Genomic DNA, 19,928 nt, shown 5'->3' on the forward strand with positions numbered 1-19,928 from the left:
TGTTCTCCACTACTTGTAATCCTATAGGTCCACTGCATTGGAGTACTTGCTGTTATTCCTCCTCGAGATGTGTGCATGTGAGGGAGAGAACAAGACAGAGGCAGCCTCCAATAGCAGGATTCCATATTTATTAGAAGTTTAAAAACAATTAAAATACTTACAAGGATAAGTGTTTGCATTACAAAAGCTACTGCGCATACCGTATTTGCCGGTGTATAAGACGACCCGGCATATAAGACGACCCCCTAACTGTACAGGTTTTAAAAATGTTTTGCCCGTACTCACCGTTTAAGACGACCCCCCATTCCGAGGCTTCCGACGCTTCATATCCCTCTTCTTCGTTCTTGCTGGAGCCATTTCCTTCTTCCTTCTTATGGTGCTGGAGCCAATCACGGCGAGCAATGTATTCTTTTAATGAATACAAAGCCTGCTGGGATTGGCGGAGGCTGTAACATCATCAGCCCGCGCCTCTCTCACTCTCAAAGCCAATCGGAGCAGGCTACTGTGTGTAGCCTGCTCGGATTGGCAGAGATTGCTACTCCAATCCGAGCAGGCTCTGTATTCATTTGAATACATCGCTCACTGGGATTGGCTCAGTGGTACATACTGTATGTAGCCGAAGCTACATACAGTATTACCGGACATCCAGAAGGCATCCCAGCAGCTGACCCGGCGTATAAGACGACCCCTGCTTTTTGCCCAGTTTTTTTAAGTGTAAAAGGTCGTCTTATACGCCGGAAAATACGGTATATTACTTCCTAAAACCACCTGCATTCTACTGACCGAAAGCTCAAAAATGGAAATGACGCAACAAGCCCCATCCAACATGTTTCATCACTCCGACGTCATCAGGAGCGACCACAATCGCCCAATTGCTTCCACACACCCCCATTACTGTGAGTCACCCATGTGCCCCTGAAATGTTTTCTTGGCTCTGCGTACCCATTGCCAGACTCAAAACCAGCATGGTGTTTGCAGTGGAGGGAAAGAGAGGGGGGGGGGGGGTGGAGACCAGCCAATATTTGTTCACTACCCCCCCCTCCCCCTTTCCTGTTACTGACCCAGAAGCGTGGTGTAAAACGTCACTTCCATGTCCCCGTGTCTCTTTCCCCACCTGTAGTTGAAGAAAAGAAAATTGCATAATGTATGGCCTGCATTACTCTGGTGCCTTTTGGACTGCACAGTCATTTAGGACAGTCTGAACAGCTACTGTTACAGGAAAGTGTGAAGCAAGACTACGACAGTGGATAGTGTCATTACAAAGTCTATCCGATTGTAAATAAAACCTTTTTCTATTTTCTTTACATACCTAATTGTGGATTGATGTCATTACTGGGTCTGTGTACTTTGCTATGCAATGCAGTTAGCTCAGCTCATGGATGGTGGGAGGCGTCAACAGGGTGCTGTAATATGGCTTCCTAAAAACATCAAAGCATGCTGCTTCACTACTTTACTCGGCTCTCAGAAGTGGACTGGCTCTTGGCAACAGTTATGCAATATCAACTAGCCTTGATGGTGGATGTCAGTCTGGAGGAGTTGACCTTCCTAGGCAGACCCAGGGCTGGGACAAGGGGTGGGAAGGAGGGACGGCTGCCCTGGGCACTGTGGTATCATGGGCGGTGGGAGGGCACCACAAGGAAATAGGGGGGAGGGGATTTGTGTTGGAAAGGGGGATTTGGGGGGCAGCAGGGAGTAAGTATTGTTCTGGCAGGGGAAATTTGGGGGTATGCTAAAATTTAGGGTTGAGAAGGAATGGGGGAAGAAGATTTGTGCTAGGAGGGATGACTGGGGCGCTTTGTGCTGGAAGGGGGATTTGCAGTGGGGTTATTGGGAGGGGTAATCTTAGGGGTAGATAATTTGTGCTAGAAGGAGTGATTTTTTTGGGGGGGGCTCTTGAATTGGGGGGATTTGGGGGGTGGGGGGGTAAGATTTGTGCTGGGAAGGGTTATTTCAGCAGGGGAACAGATTTGCACTGGGAGGAGAGGGGATTTATGCTTAGGGGGTGAAAAAGATTAGTGCTCAGTTTTTTTTGGGGGGGGGGGATTTTTGATGACGCATAATGCTCATACACCTTGGGGGCGGGGGGTGCAGTTTGGCATGTTTGCCCTGGGCTCTGGGTGACCTTGTCCCGGCACTGGGCAGACCACCCTAGGTAATATCAAATTGTGGTATCAAATCCAGTGAATAAATGGGGCAAGCCAGGGGCAGTAAAAGCTGGATAAGAAGATGCTGGATGTCCTCCAGCCAGGAATTGGGGCAGGCCGTATCTAACTTGCTGCCTCTTTGCGCATTACCCAAGTGGTATCATTAACCAGTTGCCGACCGCCGCACGCCGATGTACGTCGGTACAATGGCACGGGCAGGCATAAGGACATACATGTACGTCCCTTGCCTCCCGCGGGTCGGGGGCCCGATCGGGCCCCCGCCCGGTGCCTGCGGCGGTCGGAATTCGTACGGGAGCGATCCCGGACGAGGGGACGGCCATTCATTCATGGCCACCCCCTCGCGATCGCTCCCGACGAATAGAAATCCCCGGTGACATCACTTCCTCTCCTGTAATGTAAACACAGGAGAGGAAGTGATGTATTCTCTCCTCCGTGTCGGTATTTTCCGTTCCGACACGGAGGAGAGCGGATCAGTAAGTTGCACCAACACTCACACACACAGTAGAATATGCCAGGCACACTCACACCCCCCCTTTACCCCCCGATCACCCCCCCAATTACCCCTGCCCCCCAGTCACAGTGACACCAATGTCATTTTTTTTTTTTTTTTTTTTTTTTTTGCATTGGTGTCATTTGTGACTGTAATAACTGTTAGGGCAGTTAGAGTTAGCCCCCTTTAGTTCTAATGTACCCCCCTAACCCCCCCAATAAAGGTTTAACCCCGTGATCACCCCCCGTCGCCAGTGTCACTAAGGCTGGGTTCACATTGCAGCGGTTTATGAGAACGAATGTGATTCGCACCGCACTGCAGTGCAAATCACATCCGATCTCTGTGCGATTCGAGTTCAGCCATTCGCCGCACCCGCCACACCCGCCGCACCCGCCGCAAATTCGCACGGGACCCTTTTTTTGGCCCGCAGCAGAATCGGATCGCATGGGTGTTCACACCATGCGATCCGAGTTTGCAGATCGCACTGCGATATGCGAACTGATCTGGGGGTGTCAGTAACATTTCACTGACACTCCCAGCAGTTCGCATAGGGCAGTGTGAACTGCCGCCGGGAGGCATGCGATGCGGGAACCCGCTGCGGATTCGCGGCGTTTCCGCATCGCTCCAGTGTGAACCCAGCCTAATAAGCGATCATTTTTCTGATCGCCGTATTAGTGTCACAGGTGACGCTAGTTAGGCAGGTAGGTATTTAGGTTCGCCGCAGCTTTTTATAGCGCCAGGGACCCCCATATACTACCGCATAAAGCCCCCTGATTGCCCCCTAGTTAACCCTTTCACCAGTGATCACCATATAACTGTTACAGGTGACGCTGGTTGGTTAGTTATTTTTTTATAGTTTCAGGGCACCCGCCATTTATTACCTAATAAAGGTTTAACCCCCTGATCACCCGGCGGGTGTCATTTGTGACTAATAACTGTTAGGGCAGTTAGGGTTAGCCCCCTTTAGTTCTAAGGTACCCCCCTAACCCCCCCAATAAAGGTTTAACCCCGTGATCACCCCCCGTCGCCAGTGTCACTAAGGCTGGGTTCACATTGCAGCGGTTTATGAGAACGGATGTGATTCGCACCGCACTGCAGTGCAAATCACATCCGATCTCTGTGCGATTCGAGTTCAGCCATTCGCCGCACCCGCCGCACCCGCCGCAAATTCGCACGGGACCCTTTTTTTGGCCCGCAGCAGAATCGGATCGCATGGGTGTTCACACCATGCGATCCGAGTTTGCAGATCGCACTGCGATATGCGAACTGATCTGGGGGTGTCAGTAACATTTCACTGACACTCCCAGCAGTTCGCATAGGGCAGTGTGAACTGCCGCCGGGAGGCATGCGATGCGGGAACCCGCCGCGCATTCGTGGCGTTCCCGCATCGCTCCAGTGTGAACCCAGCCTAATAAGCGATCGTTTTTCTGATCGCTGTATTAGTGTCACAGGTGACGCTAGTTAGGCAGGTAGGTATTTAGGTTCGCTGCAGCTTTTTATAGCGCCAGGGACCCCCATATACTACCGCATAAAGCCCCCTGATTGCCCCCTAGTTAACCCTTTCACCAGTGATCACCATATAACTGTTACAGGTGACGCTGGTTGGTTAGTTATTTTTTTATAGTTTCAGGGCACCCGCCATTTATTACCTAGTCTCACTAGTGTACCCCTAAATTTAGGGGTGTCTACTTTCCAAAATGGGGTCATTTGGGGGGGGTTTGTGCCATCTTGGCATTTTATGGCCTTCAAAACTGTAACGCCCTTAGAAAGCCTGAAGGCGGTGCTTGGTTTTCGGGGCCCCGTACGCGGCTAGGCTCCCAAAAAGTCCCACATATGTGGTATCCCCATACTCAGGAGAAGCAGCAGAATTTATTTTGGGGTGTCATTTCACATATGCCCATGGCATGCGTGAGCAATATATCATTTAGTGACAACTTTGTGAAAAAAAAAAAAAAAAAAAAAAGTTTGTAATTTTCCCGCAACTTGTGGCAAAATATAAAATATTCCATGGACTCAACATGCCTCTCAGCAAATAGCTTGGGGTGTCTACTTTCTAAAATGGGGTCATTTGTGGGGGTTTTGTGCCATCTTGGCATTTTATGGCCTTCAAAACTGTAATAGGTAGTGAGGAGTGAAATCAAAAAATTACGCCCTTAGAAAGCCTGAAGGCGGTGCTTGGTTTTCGGGGCCCCGTACGCGGCTAGGCTCCCAAAAAGTCCCACATATGTGGTATCCCCGTACTCAGGAGAAGCAGCAGAATTTATTTTGGGGTGTCATTTCACATATGCCCATGGCATGCATGAGCAATATATCATTTAGTGACAACTTTGTTAAAAAAAAAAAAAAAAAAAAAAAGTTTGTAATTTTCCCGCAACTTGTGGCAAAATATAAAATATTCCATGAACTCAACATGCCTCTCAGCAAATAGCTTGGGGTGTCTACTTTCTAAAATGGGGTCATTTGTGGGGGTTTTGTGCCATCTTGGCATTTTATGGCCTTCAAAACTGTAATAGGTAGTGAGAAGTGAACTCAAAAATTTACGCCCTTAGAAAGCCTGAAGGCGGTGCTTGGTTTTCGGGGCCCCGTACGCGGCTAGGCTCCCAAAAAGTCCCACATATGTGGTATCCCCATACTCAGGAGAAGCAGCAGAATTTATTTTGGGGTGTCATTTCACATACGCCCATAGCATGTGTGAGCAATATATCATTTAGTGACAACTTTGTGTAAAAAAAAAAAAAAATTTTTTTTTTTGTCATTATTCAATCGCTTGAGGCAAAAAAATAAAATATTCAATGGGCTCAACATGCCTCTTATCAATTTCCTTAGGGGGTCTACTTTCCAAAATGGGGTCATTTGGGGGGGTTTTGTACTGCCCTGCCATTTTAGCACCTCAAGAAATGAGATAGGCAGTCGTAAACTAAAAGCTGCGTAAATTCCAGAAAACGTACCTTAGTTTGTAGATGTGACAACTTTTGCGCAAACCAATAAATATACAATTATTGACTTTTTTTTTACCAAAGACATGTGGCTGAATACATTTTGGCCTAAATGTATGACTAAAATTGAGTTTATTGGATTTTTCTAATAACAAAAAGTAGAAAATATCATTTTTTTTCAAAATTTGCGGTCTTTTTACGTTTATATCGCAAAAAATAAAAATCGCAGAGGCAATCAAATACCATCAAAAGAAAGCTCTATTTGTGGGAAGAAAAGGACGCAAATTTTGTTTGGGTACAACATTGCATGACCGCGCAATTACCAGTTAAAGCAGCGCAGTGCCAAAGTGTAAAAAGACCTCTGGTCATTTACCAGCAAAATGGTCCGGTCTGAAAGTGGTTAATAATGTGTAAAAAGAAATATACTCACAAACACATTCATGAAAATAGCATATCACAGTCCATAGTAGACACAAAACGACCAGGCCACCGAGAATGTTCCCAGCAGGTCAAAGGACCTTCTAAAAGGCTGACACGTTTCAAGGGGAGATCCACTTTTCATTGTGTTAGGTTCACATTCTTCAGTGAAATCAAAGCAAGCATCTTCGATACATCAAAGGAGCCTGCACAACTGTACAGAATAAAGGCAAGGCTGGAGTTCAACTTTAAAGCGGTTGTAAACCGCTGGACATTTTTTATTTTTTTTTATCCTGCAAGGTAAAGCCATAATGTGCTAGTATGCATCGCATACTAGCACATTATGTTAAACTTACCTTAAAACGAAGACCTCCCCCGCCGAGATGTCATAGCTGGAGGCTTCTTCCATCTTCATCCATCTTTCTTCGGGGATTCGCAGACTCCAGCTCTGTGACTGACCAGAGCCACGATGATATCACTCTCGTGCATGCATGTGGGAGCCATTGTTTACGGCACAGGGCTCTGAAGGAGTGGCACGGGTGGCTGCATGTACAGTAAATATCTCCTAAACACTACCGCTAGGTAAGCCTTATTATAGGCTTACCTATAAGTAAAAGTCAGTGATGGAAGTTAACTTCCAATTTTATGCCCTGTACACATGGTCGGACTTTCTGACGGCAAATGTGCGTTCGGATCATGTTGTCGGAAAATCCGATCATGCGTGGGCTCCATCGGACTTATTCCGTCTGAATTTCCGACACACAAAGTTTGAGAGCAGGATCTAAAATTTTCCTACAACAAAATCCAATTGTGTAAATTCTGATCGTGTGTAGACAATTCCGACGGACAAAGTGCCACGAATGCTCAGAATAAATCACAAGATGAAAGCTATTGGCTACTGCCCTCTTTATAGTCCCGTCGTACGTGTTTTATGTCACCGCGATTAGAACGATTGGATTTTCCCACAACTTTGTGCGACCGTGTGTATGCAAGACAAGTTTGAGCCAAAATCCTTCGGAAAAAAATCCGATGGATTTTGTCGTTGGAAAGTCCGACCGTGTGTACAGGGCATAAGTCCTTTCCAAGGAAAAAAGGGATTGCAGCTAAAGTTTCCAAAGAACCATGCAGTCAGTTAGTCAAGATCTGGCTGCGGAAACAGCTGCATTTTTGCTGACCGGCAGTCAGGAGACTCCTCTAGAGCTGGTCATACACTGAGAGAATTTCAGCCTGTTTCGGTTTGCTTTATGGGTGGCCCTTCCTGTCTGACATCCTTCAGCTAAAAAAAATTTAAGAAGCTGGGCAGATAACTGCCGACTGAACATTTGCAACCAATCAAATACAACCTCTGTTCAGGTACTCTGACCAGGGCTGACACCAACATAAGGCTGCTACCTTAGGGCGCCAGGAATGGGGGGGGGGGTGGGGGGGGGAATCAGGTAAAATCTGAATCCACTTCACTCAGTGGGGGTAATCTCAATGGATAAAATGTGCGATTTCCCGCATGTCTGTACTCTCACCCTCTGCCCACTTCAATCTTCTTTTTAGTCATGGGTTTATAGGACCGACTGCGTCCTAGCAACCGATGACGTGCTTTGCTGACTGCGGCTCCCACTTCTTGCCTCCCACCATCTCTGGCATGGTGAGCTGCTAGCTAAATTAATTTAATGAAGGGCACTTGTTCACATGTCCATCAGAGCAGTGAAAGCTGGCATCACTCCCTGTCAGCTGAATGTAATAGAAACACTTGGAGCACCTAAGACAGCTTTCATTAGGCTTGTAAAATAAAAAAAAAAGCACCTTGGCCTGCGTAGACAAAAATCCTTGCACTGGCCCGATTCTGACCACCGCCAGTGTCGTCTGTCAGAGTAAAATAGCCTGCACTGCAGATTCACCCATCCACACTGTACAGCCTGCAGGTTGAAAAAAGCCTGGCCAGCTCAACCACTAGCTGACCGCCCTATGGCAGTTACAGGGTGGCAGCTCTGCCCTAGATCACGTGTGTGTGTGTGTGTGTGTATATATATATATATATATATATATATATATATATATATATATATATATATATATATATATACACACATAATACATACGTGATCCTACACTTCCACCTGCAGGAGGTACACACATGCAGCCGGCAGGCCACTTCTGCTGTGATTATTCACAGCAGAAGCTGATCAGTGGGTGCCAGGCACTCAATGTCCACTGGCACCTGAAGATCCTCAGGCAGAGACTCAGAACCAAGCTCTCCCTTTGTAAACAAGTCAGAGTTCAGTTCTGCAGAGGGGTAGAAAGGGAAGAAGTGGATGTGGTGTATAGAATCCATCTCTTCCCCTTGTAAAAGCAGCACATACTGTACACAAAAATACTCACAGTTAACCCTTTCATCACCCTAGATGTTTAACACTTTCTCCACCAGTGTCATTAGTACAGTGACAGTGCATATTTTTAGCACCGATCACTGTGGTAGTGTCACTGGTCAGTTAGTGTCAGATTGTCCGCTGCAATATTGCAGTCCCACTATAAGTTGCTGATTGTGCCATTCCTAGCAAAAAAAAAAAAAAACAACAAAAAAAATACATTTAAAGGGTATCTGTTTTGCTGTTGCACTTGCCTACAAGCACACAATGGTAAGGTCCTATCTGAGGTCTATCTTTGTGAATCATGCAAAATCGTATCATGATTTAATCACTTTAAACTTCTCCGTGTTACCTTGGCAACTCAGGGGGGAAAAAAAGAATCACACAAGGAACAAGCTATCGGCAGAGAAATGTTTTGTGCAGTTTACCATGATATGCAGGGATGTAGCCATGTCTAGGAAATGATTTACTAAGATTTCTGAACAGGTGGTCCAAGAGGAAGTCCTGAGGAGAGGTGAGGACAGCTGGGAATGTCGGCCTCCATAGCTGTGAAACACAACATTTGTCTAGTTAAACATCCCCTTGTCATAGATTTACATTGAATTCTTCCTTCCCACTCTTTCATTGCCATTCTTGTACCTTTTTTTGGCTGTAGTTGCACCCCATGCAAGAATGTCTGGATCTCCTCTCCTGTTATATTTGATTAGTGTGACTTGGTGTTCTTGTTTTGAATCCCGCAGGACTCCGGTCTTTCCTAAGAATTTTCCATAGGGCTACCTAACTTTCACTGTCATTTAACCTCTTAAGGACCGCCCCACATACATATGCTGCAGCAGGGCACCGAAAATCACGGACCTGTACATGATTTTTTTTTTCCAAGTCTGGAGCGCACACGCGCACCACCAGCGGCCTGCTCCCGATGTGTACGATAACCTGATGTCCACTGGGACCCGCTGATCGTTCCAGAGGAAGACAGAAGTCCGATCTGACTATTTAAACAAAGCAGATCGCTATTCTGTGAGAGAAGAAGACAGAGATCTTGTGTTTCTGCTAAGCAGGAACACAGATCTCTGTCTTCTTACAGTACAAGCAAGCAGTTCCCCCACAATTAGGAAGCACTCCCTAGGGACACATTTAATCCTTTGATTGCCCCTGATGTTAACCCCTTCCCTGCCAGCAGGGCTGGTGCTACCACTAGGCAATCTAGGCAGCCGCCTAGGGCGTACTGCTACCTAGGGGAGCCCGGCCGCTGGTTTCCCTCTGCATCTACATGCTCTGCAGGCTGCAGCATGTAACTAACTCAGTCTCAGGCAGCTGCTTCCTCAGACAGGTAGTGTAACTAGAGGCGCAGCGCTCGAGCCAGCGCTAGAGGAAGCAAAGCCGTTGCTTCCAGTAAAGCGCCACCCCCTGTCACATGGGCAGGGCAAAGGGGGTGGAGCCAATGGGAGCGGCAAAATTAGGTTTTTGCCTAGGGCAGTGATGGCGAACCTTGGCACCCCAGATGTTTTGGAACTACATTTCCCATGATGCTCCACTGTACTGCAGAGTGCATGAGCATCATGGGAAATGTAGTTCCAAAACATCTGGAGTGCCAAGGTTTGCCATCACTGGCCTAGGGTGTCAAAAATCCTTGCACCAGCCCTGCCTGCCAGTGTCATTAGTATAATGACAGGGCATATTTTTTAGAACTGATCACTATATTAGTATCACTGGGTCCCCAAAAAATGTCAAGTGTCACTTAGTGTCTGATTTGTCCACCACAATTACTAGTAAAAAAAAAAAACAATAAAAATTCCATAAAAGTATTGCATTGTTTGTAGACGCTATAACTTTTGCACAAACCAATCAATATATGCTTATTGGGATTTTTTTTTTTATCAAAAATATGTTGCCGAATATATATTGGCCTAAATTAATGAAAGAATTTGATTTTATAAATTTTTTTTATCGGATGTGTTTTATAGGAGATAGTAAAAAATATTGTTTTTTCTGCAAAATTGTCGCTCTTTTTTTGTTTATAGCGCAAATTATAAAAACCCCAAAGGTGATCAAATACCACCAAAAGAAAACTATTTGTAGGAAAAAAAAAAGACATCAATTTTATTTGGGTACAGCATTGCATTACAGCGCAATTGTCAGGTAAAGTAATGCAGTGCCGTATTGCAAAAAATGGCCTGGTCATGAAGGGGGTAAAACCTCCCGGGGCTGAAGTGGTTAAGGAGGAATTCTATGTATGGATATTTTTTACGTACTTTAGTTACAGTGGTCCAGTTTGGACCAAGATAGCTGTATATATACCATACATGGCTGATGCCCATGGAAGCTGGAAATCACCGGAGTAGACACCACTACCCCAATGATCTTCACTTGCTTTCGGGTCTCATGCTGAGCGACTGGCCTGATGCAATGTCGGCTGCTCTGCACGGGCTCCATTTAGATAATGATTCTCTGATTGAATGAGGTGAAGAGGCGGAGTTGTGATGTCACGCTCTCCACCTTGTCCAGTCACAGAACTTTTTGTATTCATTCATTCGCAGTTATCTAAGAACTGAAGGTTAAAACGATTAACCGCATGCTGACCGTATCACTTATATGTACGGCAGCAAGGCGGCTCTGTCGTGCCGGATCATGAACTAGGTACATGATTCGGCACTCCCGGATGGGGGGGCGCAGAAGAGCCCCATCGGCGACCTGGCTGTGTTGTCAGCAGATGCCGATCAGCAGGTGCCAACCAGTGAATGACTGTCAGCACCCGCCGATCGTCAGGAAGACACAGGACAAAGCTCTGCCTATGTAAACAAGGCAGAGCTCTGTCCTGTCAGTGGGGAAGTAATGGATTTTCTTTCCCCGCAAAACAGGGAATAAAATCCATTACTTCCCTAAGTAAAAGCACCTCACACAGTGCACGAGCACACATTTAACCCTTTGAGCGCCCTAGAACTTTAACCCCTTCCCTGCCAGTGTCAGTACTGTGACAGTGCATATTTTTGGTTTTATGGATTACTTTATTGGCGTCACTGGTTCCCAAAAAGTATCAAAAGTGTCAGTGTCCGCTTGTCCACTGCAATATCGTAGTCCTGCTATAAGTTGCTGCCATTACTAGTAAAAAAAATAAATAAATAAAAATCCAGTATATATACACCATAGTTTGTAGATGCTATAACTTTTGTGCAAACCAATCAATATGCACTTATTGGGAAGAAATTTGATTTATTTTATTCTTTTTTTTATTGGATATGTTTTATAGAAGAAAGTAAAAAATATTGTTTTTTTTTTTTTTCAAAATTGGCAGTCTATTTTTGTTTATAGCGTTAAAAAAAAAAAAAAAAATGGTGATTAAATACCACCAATAGAAATTTCTATTTGTGAGAAAACAGGACATCAATTGCATTTATGTTCAGCATTGCATGACCGTGCAATTGTCAGGTAAAGTAACGCAGTGTCGTATCGCAAACATGACCTAGGCATGAAGGGGGTAAATCTTCCGGAAGTCAAGTGGTTAATTAAATGTATGTTAAAGTAAACCTTTTGATACAGAACTATGATGGATGCGATGGCTAGCCTCTTTCTGATCATGCTAGTTGTGCGGCTTTTATATTCATCCAGTCATTTTTGTGTGACTTTCCTAAAACAATCACCCAGAATAGATTTCTGGTTTCTTGTTTCAGCATAGCTCCCAACTGTCCCTGATTTCGAGGGACTGTCCCTGATTTGAAGCAATGTCCCTCTCTCCTTCATTCCTTCTCATTTGTGTTTCCAGTGCTAAATCTTTCCTCTGATTTATAAATTGCTACATTTGTGAATTCCAAAAGCCAATATAAATGAATAGTAGTGGCAAAAAAAAGCACTTGTGGGTTTAACAAATCTTGTTTTTTTTTGTACAATTCTCCTTTAAGGCTGGGTTCACACTGCTGCGATGCGGGAACGCTGCGAATCCGCTGCGGATTCCCGCATCGCATGCCTCCGGGCGGCAGTTCACACCGCCCTATGTGAACTGCTGGGAGTGTCAGTGAAAAGTTAATGACAACCCCAGATCAGTTCGCATATCGCAGTGCGATCTGCAAACTCGGACAGGAATCGGATCGCATGGGTGTGAACACCCATGCGATCCGATTCTGCTGCGGACCAAAAAAAGGGTCCTGTGCGAGTTTGGGCTGGATGCGATGCGAATTCAGCCATACTATCTGTATGGCTGAACTTGCATCGCACGGAGATCGGATGTGATTTGCACTGCAGTGCGGTGCGAATCACATCCGATCTCGTCACCGCAGCAGTGTGAACCCATCCTTAAGGGGGCGTGGCAATGGGGTGTGTCCTATGCCTGCATACTTTTTCTGATAAGTGTCCCTCATTCCCATCTAAAAAAGTTGGGAGGTATGGTTTCAGGTAAGTTGTTTTACTAAAACTAGAGACTCAACATAAACAACCAAGCAACTAGCAACTAGCATTTTCAGAATGAAAATTCTGCAGTAGTAGATTTCGGTGTTTTAAAGCATCTCAAATACTATAAACGACATTACCCCTCTCATCAAATTACCTTCCCATAATTCCCTGCACATCAGAAATCAGACTGCAAGTGGGAGTGTCACCACTGTTCAATAGTACTTCAAAAAGCTTTTCCCCATGTTTCAGGTGATGGGGGATAGCAAGGTATGGAGTTTATTTGGTTATATCTGTGCAGGGTAAGGGGGGGGGGGAATTAACAGTCCAATTAGCAGACTAGAGATGAGTCTATGCATGGGAACTTGCAGACTTGGAATAACGAATTTACACTCTGGGTATATAATGCTGCAGAGGAGAATGAGTCACAAATGAAGCTGCAGTGTAACAAATCATTTGTCATGATGAACAGTAGGTATACAGTATATCTATAAGGCCTCATTCACACTGGCAATGACATGCATGCATTTATAGAACATTTCCAAACACAACTAAATGCATGCAATGATTATTATTACTATTAATATTATACAGGATTTATATGGCAACAACAGTTTGCACAACACTCTACAAAATAGAGAGAGAAATTAAAGTTACAATGCAATTCAATACAAGAAGGATCTGTCAGGGCTGGGCTCAGCCCTTCCTTCTCTGAGCTGGCCGCTCAGCTGGCCGCTAATTGCCAGCTCCTATCTTTCCACAGTTATTCAGCTGTTGATGATATCCTGCTCGTCAGTCCTGCCTACTTAAGCTGTCCAGTTCAGAGGTTCTGCCTTCGCCTTGGACAACATCACAGAAACTATCGCCTGCGCTTGTTCAAGACATGCTTTTCTGACATCCCTTCTGGCTCCAGATCCTGCTTGCTGTTCAACTACATTGATCCCTGACTTCTGGCTTGGCTGACTATCCTTTCCGGTTACTGAACTTTGGCTATGTTTTGACTACATTTTTTTTTTTACAAAAGGAAGTTTGTTCTTTTTACTTTTATTATTAAACGCTTCAGCCCCGGAGGATTTGGCTGGCCAAAGACCAGAGCACTTTTTGCGATTCGGCACTGCATCGCTTTAACTGACAATTGCACTGTCGGGTGACTTGGCTCCCAAACAAAATTTACGTCCCACAAATAGAGCTTTCTTTTGGTGGTTAAGTGGAAAAAAAGAAAGAGGAGGAAGGCGCGTGATCAACCGCTACGATCAAGACAATACAATTTATTCAAGTGCAAAGTAAACAAATGCATATATAAAACCATAAAAAAGTTCCTACGTTTTCATAAAAGCTGGATTACAAAATATACACATTAAAAGTTTAAAAATTAGACATGCCCATGCAAGGGCAAATGCTCAAAGTGGTCTGACGCATTTCTGGGGGAATTTCCCTCTTCATCAGAGCCTTGCAACAAAGGAGAACAATCTGTATAATGCAGTAGACCAACATGAAAGGACCAGCTAGTTGGGAGGTATGTCACGTGGTGAGTGATCAGATTTCCTATGTTCTAGACCTGTCCACATCCCAATGCTCTAAACAGAATAGGCATCAATGTGTACATAGTAAGGAGCACCTATTAAAGTTTGGGTTGTATGCTACACAATACAAACCAGAGACGTGTAAGTTGATATGTTAAAATACATAAAAAAACATAAAATATAGACCTATTAAAAAATAAAACCCTGTGCATGTATATCTATGTGCATACAATTCATGCGTCTGTGTGTGCGTGCACAGAGTTGTATATGTAGAGACCTTTGCGCATATGGCTCTGCGTGTGCATCCTTTGTGCACACTTTATGCGCATGCATGCATGTTCATGCATGTGCATACTATGTAGGATTGCATGCACATGTGTTGGTTAGTTTAATCAATTCCTGTGCGTATATATCTACACTTTATGTGACTGTGTGTGCGTGCACAGAGATGTATATGTAAAGACTTTTGAAATGCTTTTGAATTGTTTACTGTTTTAAAGCTTCAACACTTGAACTTTTTAATAGGCCTATATTTTATGTTTTTTATGTATTTTAACATATTAACTTACATGTCTCTGGTCTGTATTGTGTAGCATGTAACCCCAACTTTAATAGGTGCTCCTTACTATGTATACATTGATGTCTATTCTGTTTAGAGCATTGGGATGTGGACAGGTCTAGAACGTAGGAAAACTGATCACTCACCATGTGACATACCTCCCAACTAGCTGGTCCTTTCATGGTGGTCTACTGCACTATACAGATTGTTCCCCTTTTTTGCAAGGCTCTGATGAAGAGGGAAATTCCCCAAAACGCGTCAGTCCATTTGAGTATTTGCCCTTGCATGGGCATGTCTAATTTTTAAACTTTTAATGTGTATATTTTGTAACCCAGCTTTTACGAAAACGTAGGAACTTTTTTATGGTTTTATATATGCATTTGTTTACTTTGCACTTGAATAAATTGTATTGTCTTGATCCTAGCGGTTAATCACACCCCTTCCTCTTTCTTTCTTTTTTTCCATTCATCCTTCTTCAGACCACCCCAGGTCAGTTTAGGCAGCGGGACACGCACGATCAACTTCCACATTTATTTCAAATTTTTCTTTACCCCTCCCCCGTTTTTTTTTTCTTACAAAAAAGGCCTACCATGATATATCAATAACTCCTTCAGGAGTGCGGGAGAAATTCTTTGTTTTCTTTTGGTGGTATTTGATCACCTCTGTGGTTTTTATGTTTTGCACTATCTGCAAAAAAAGAGCGTAAATTTTGAAAAAAAAGCAATATTTTTTAACTTTTTGCTATAATAAATATCCCCCAAAAAATCAATAAAAAAAAAACAATTTTTTTTTCCTCAGTTTAGGCCGATACGTATTCTTTTACATATTTTTGATAAAAAAAGATTGCAATAAGCGGTTATTGATTGGTTTGCGCAAAAGTTATAGCGTCTACAAAATAGGGTTTTGGCATTTTTATTAATAGTTTTTTTTTAACTAGTAATGGCGGCAATCAGCAATTTTATCGTGACTGTGACATTATGGTGGACACATTGGACAATTTCGACACATTTTTGGGACCATTGGCATTAATACGGCGTTCAATGCTATAAAATTGCATTGATTACTGTAAAAATGTCACTGGCAATGAAGGGGTTAACCAGGAGGGGGGTGCAGGGGTTAAGTGTGTCCTAGGGAGTGATTCTAACTGTAGGGGGGATGGGCTAGCTGTGACACAACACTGATCACCGCTCCTGATTACAGGGAGCTGTGATCAGTGTACTGTCACTAGGCAGAATGGGGAAATGCTTGTTTATATCAGCATTTCCTCGCTCTTCCTCTCCTTGAGACGATTGCGGGTATCCCCACAGATATTGAGTCTGCGGGACCCGCGGTCGGACTCATGGAGCTTGCGGCGGGCACGTGCAACCGCCGCCTATGCAACCCTTGCAAGATCATGTAATATAACGCAATTTTGCACAGCGGAGTCAACCTGCTGCAGTAAAACTGCAGCGGCTGGTTACCAAGCGTTTAAACAAGTGTGATTTAACTGTACTTCTGTCTCGGCCCGATTTCATGGTTTCTGACAGTATCAGAGGGTACTGGTTGTTAGAGCCTACAATCTATAGTATTGCGACTTGCATAGAGAAAATTGAATTCTGAAGCAGTTTTGATACTCTGTACGGGTCTATACGCATCTAAACGCAAATGCAGGAGAACTTGATCTGAGAAGCATACAGTTTTCTTATATTTCCTATGGAATTTCTCCTGCGTTTCACTAAACCAAACACAGGAGTCCATTGTGAATGTAGTCTAAGAATTAGAATCAGAATCTAGTTTCTTGTTACATGACGCAGGCTAGGGATGAGATGAGAAGATAATGCAGCAGAATGGAGGGGGCGTATGGAAAGAAATTATGGAAGATGTACAGAAATAAACGCACGCAAAGCTTGATTGGAACAGGCAAGCCTGTCATCTAACACTGAAAAACACACTCGGTACTTTTACACAGGCTCGCGTCTAATATACATCAGAGGAAGTACCTGGAGCAGTACTAGTGCATGAGACACATTACGGGCAGCAATGTTTGAGATGGAGCAATTCCCAGATGACACATAAAGAGGGGAAGGAACTGGGTTCATAGGTGACAAAACTTTAGCATAATCCGTGAATGGTACAAGTGAAGCCTGAACAGATGAGTGAATACATCCTACCACTGGCAGCTTCCAGACCATTTCAGGGAAATGATAGACAGGAAGGCCATGTCAGTTTACAAATCATAAAGTACAGTTGGTCAACGTCACAAAAAGTTCTTCCTAACAGAAATGAAATATGTCTCTTCCTCTGTTTGCAGACAGGATCCAAGTGCAAAACGGCAAAGATCAGAGATTTTCCGCACGCTAACAGAGCACTTACTATAAAGGGCTGTGGCTGTCTTTAAGGGCTGAAAGCAGTGGTGGCCAACTTGTAAATATAGGGGGCCTTCAATGAAGCCTTTGAAATCACCAAGGGGCCACACATGTAATGGGGGTCTCCAAACTTTTCAGTATGAGAGCCACGTCATATATTTTACAAATATTCGTGAGCCAAAAAAAATCAGGGTTATAAATCAATGAATAATAAATGAGTGAATATGTTTTATTTGGGTAATTTTTGGAAACCGCACGATATGATTCAGAACAAAAGAGAAACAATGTAAATAAAACAAAGAAATGCCCCCCCTAACATTAGGGTCCCCCACTGAGCCCCCTTATATTAGAGTCCACCTTAGGAGCCTTCCCTTAGCCCTTGTACACACGGTCGGACATTCTGACAACCAAATCCGTTGGATTTTGTCCGACGGATTTTGTCCGAAACTGTTGCATACACACGGCCGGACAAAGTTGTCCGAAAATCCGATTGTACATAACGTGATGACGTTATTTCGTTACGACGGGACTACGTTCAGGCTAGTAGCCAATAGCTTTGGTTTAGGAATTTGATCTGAGCATGCGTGGCACTTTGTCCGTCGGAGTAGGCTACACATGATCGGAGTATGTCCGATCGGAGCATTTTGTCTGAAAATTTTACCGGCAAGTTGGAAAAGTTGGTCCGTCGGATATTCCGACGGAAACAGTCCGATAGAGAAAACACTCAGTCGGAATATCTGACAAAATGGTCCGATAGGACACATTCCGTCTGAATCTCCGACCGTGTGTACAAGGGCTTAAAGTGATTGTAATGCCGCGTACACGCGACCAGACTTTTTGACTGCAAAGGTCAGACGGAACGAGTCAGTCGGACAATTCAATCGTGTGTGGGCTTCATCGGACCTTTGCTTGCCAACAATCTGGCGGACTTTAGAAATAGAACATGTTTTAAATTTTCCCACCGGAACTCCGCCAGACCGAGAAATCCGTTCGTGTGTATGCTAGTCCGACGGACAAAAACCGACGCTAGGGTGACTATTGGTTACTGGCTATGAACTTCCCTATTCTAGTTCAGTCGTACATCATCACATTCGAATCCATCGGACATCGGTGTGATTGTGTGTGTCCAAGTCCGTTTATTCAGAAAGTCCGCCGGAACTCGGCCGAAAGTCCATCGGGAAGACCGTCGGACCTAGTCCAGTCATGTTTACATGGCATAAGGGTTAGTTTAAAAAAAAAACAAAAACAAACATGTCATACTTACCTCCACTCGTTTTGCACAGAGTGGCCCCAAACCCCATCTTCTGGGGTCCCCCGGCGGCTGCCATGGCTCCTCCCCACATCAGATAACCCCTAGGAGAAGCACTCCCCAAGAGGGTTACCTTGCGGGCGCACTCCCGAGTGCAGCATTTGCTTCCATAGACACGAATGTCAGACTCGGCCCCGCCCCCCCGGTGCTCACGTCTTTGGATTTGATTGACAGCAGCGGGAGCCAATGGCTGCACTGCTATCAATTTATCCAATCATAAGCCGGGACCTCGTGGAGAGAGGAAGAGCGTGTCTCCACTGACAAAAATACGTTGCTCAGGTAAGTAAAACGAGGGGGCTGGGGGGCCGGTCACTGCCAGGTGTTTTTTCACCTTAATGCACAGGATGCATTCCCCTTTAAGCTGGCCATACATGGATCGAATCTCAGCTGGTTTACTGGGGACCTGCGCCCTTCAACTGGCAGAACACAATAGCACTGTTGGAGGCATGGGCTATTTTACACCAGAGTCCACATCCGTGTTCCCTCCCTTACAATAGTGTCCTCATCAGAGACCGCCTTACATCAGAGTCCCCATCAGAGCAGTCAAGCTGTTTGGCACCCTCAGCCTGCTCACATCAGCTGCAGGCCAGATAAAGTCTTGTAGAAGTCCACACTTTGGAGGCCCCGTTACGTATTGCTACAGTAGACAATTACAGGCTGCAGACATATTGCAGGAGTAGTTGGAGACTGATATAATGCAGGAGATACTTATCTCTAATTGTCTCCCATAACCAGTCTATGACTATCATTACAGTACCTTTAGAAATCAAAGGCTTCATTACTAGCTGCTATGGCTTAAGGGATGGACAGTTAGCCCCCTTTCACACTTATACGACTTGTCCCACAATTTTGTATTGCAAAATCGCACGACAAGTCATTCTCCATGATTTTGAATGACTACCATTCATATTGGCACGACTTTAAGTTGTGCCGACTTCAAAGTAGTTCCCGCACTACTTTTTTTTTAAAGTCAGATTCTGTATTAACTGATCCGACTTTGGCATGCGACTTGTGCATAAAGGTTCCCCCTTCATGAGCATACCGGGCCCTTCGGTCTGGTATGGATTTTAAGGGGAAACCCACGCCGAAAAATTCGGCATGGGGTCCCCCCCAAAATCCATACCAGACCCTTATCCGAGCACCAGACTGGTCAGTCAGGAAGGGGGCTGGGAACGAGTAAGCGCACCCCCCCTCCTGAACCATACCATGCCGCATACCCACTAGACAGATTTTTAAAGCATTTTATTAGGCAGCTCTGGGGGTCTTCTTCCGACTTCGGGGGTCTCTTCAGACTTCTCCGGCCTCTTCTACCGCCTCTCCGGTGCCTTCTGCTGGGCTCCTCCGCTATCTTCTTCCAGCTCTTTTACTAGCATTGCCTCGGTCTTCTCCATTGTCTTCTTCCCTCTTCTCTTCTTCCGATGTTGACACAATGCTCTCTCCTGCT

The sequence above is a fragment of the Lithobates pipiens genome, unplaced genomic scaffold, assembly GCF_037356315.1.
Source record: "Lithobates pipiens isolate NorthernLeopardFrog02 unplaced genomic scaffold, aLitPip1_a1.2 Scaffold_18, whole genome shotgun sequence".
NCBI lineage: Eukaryota > Metazoa > Chordata > Amphibia > Anura > Ranidae > Lithobates > Lithobates pipiens.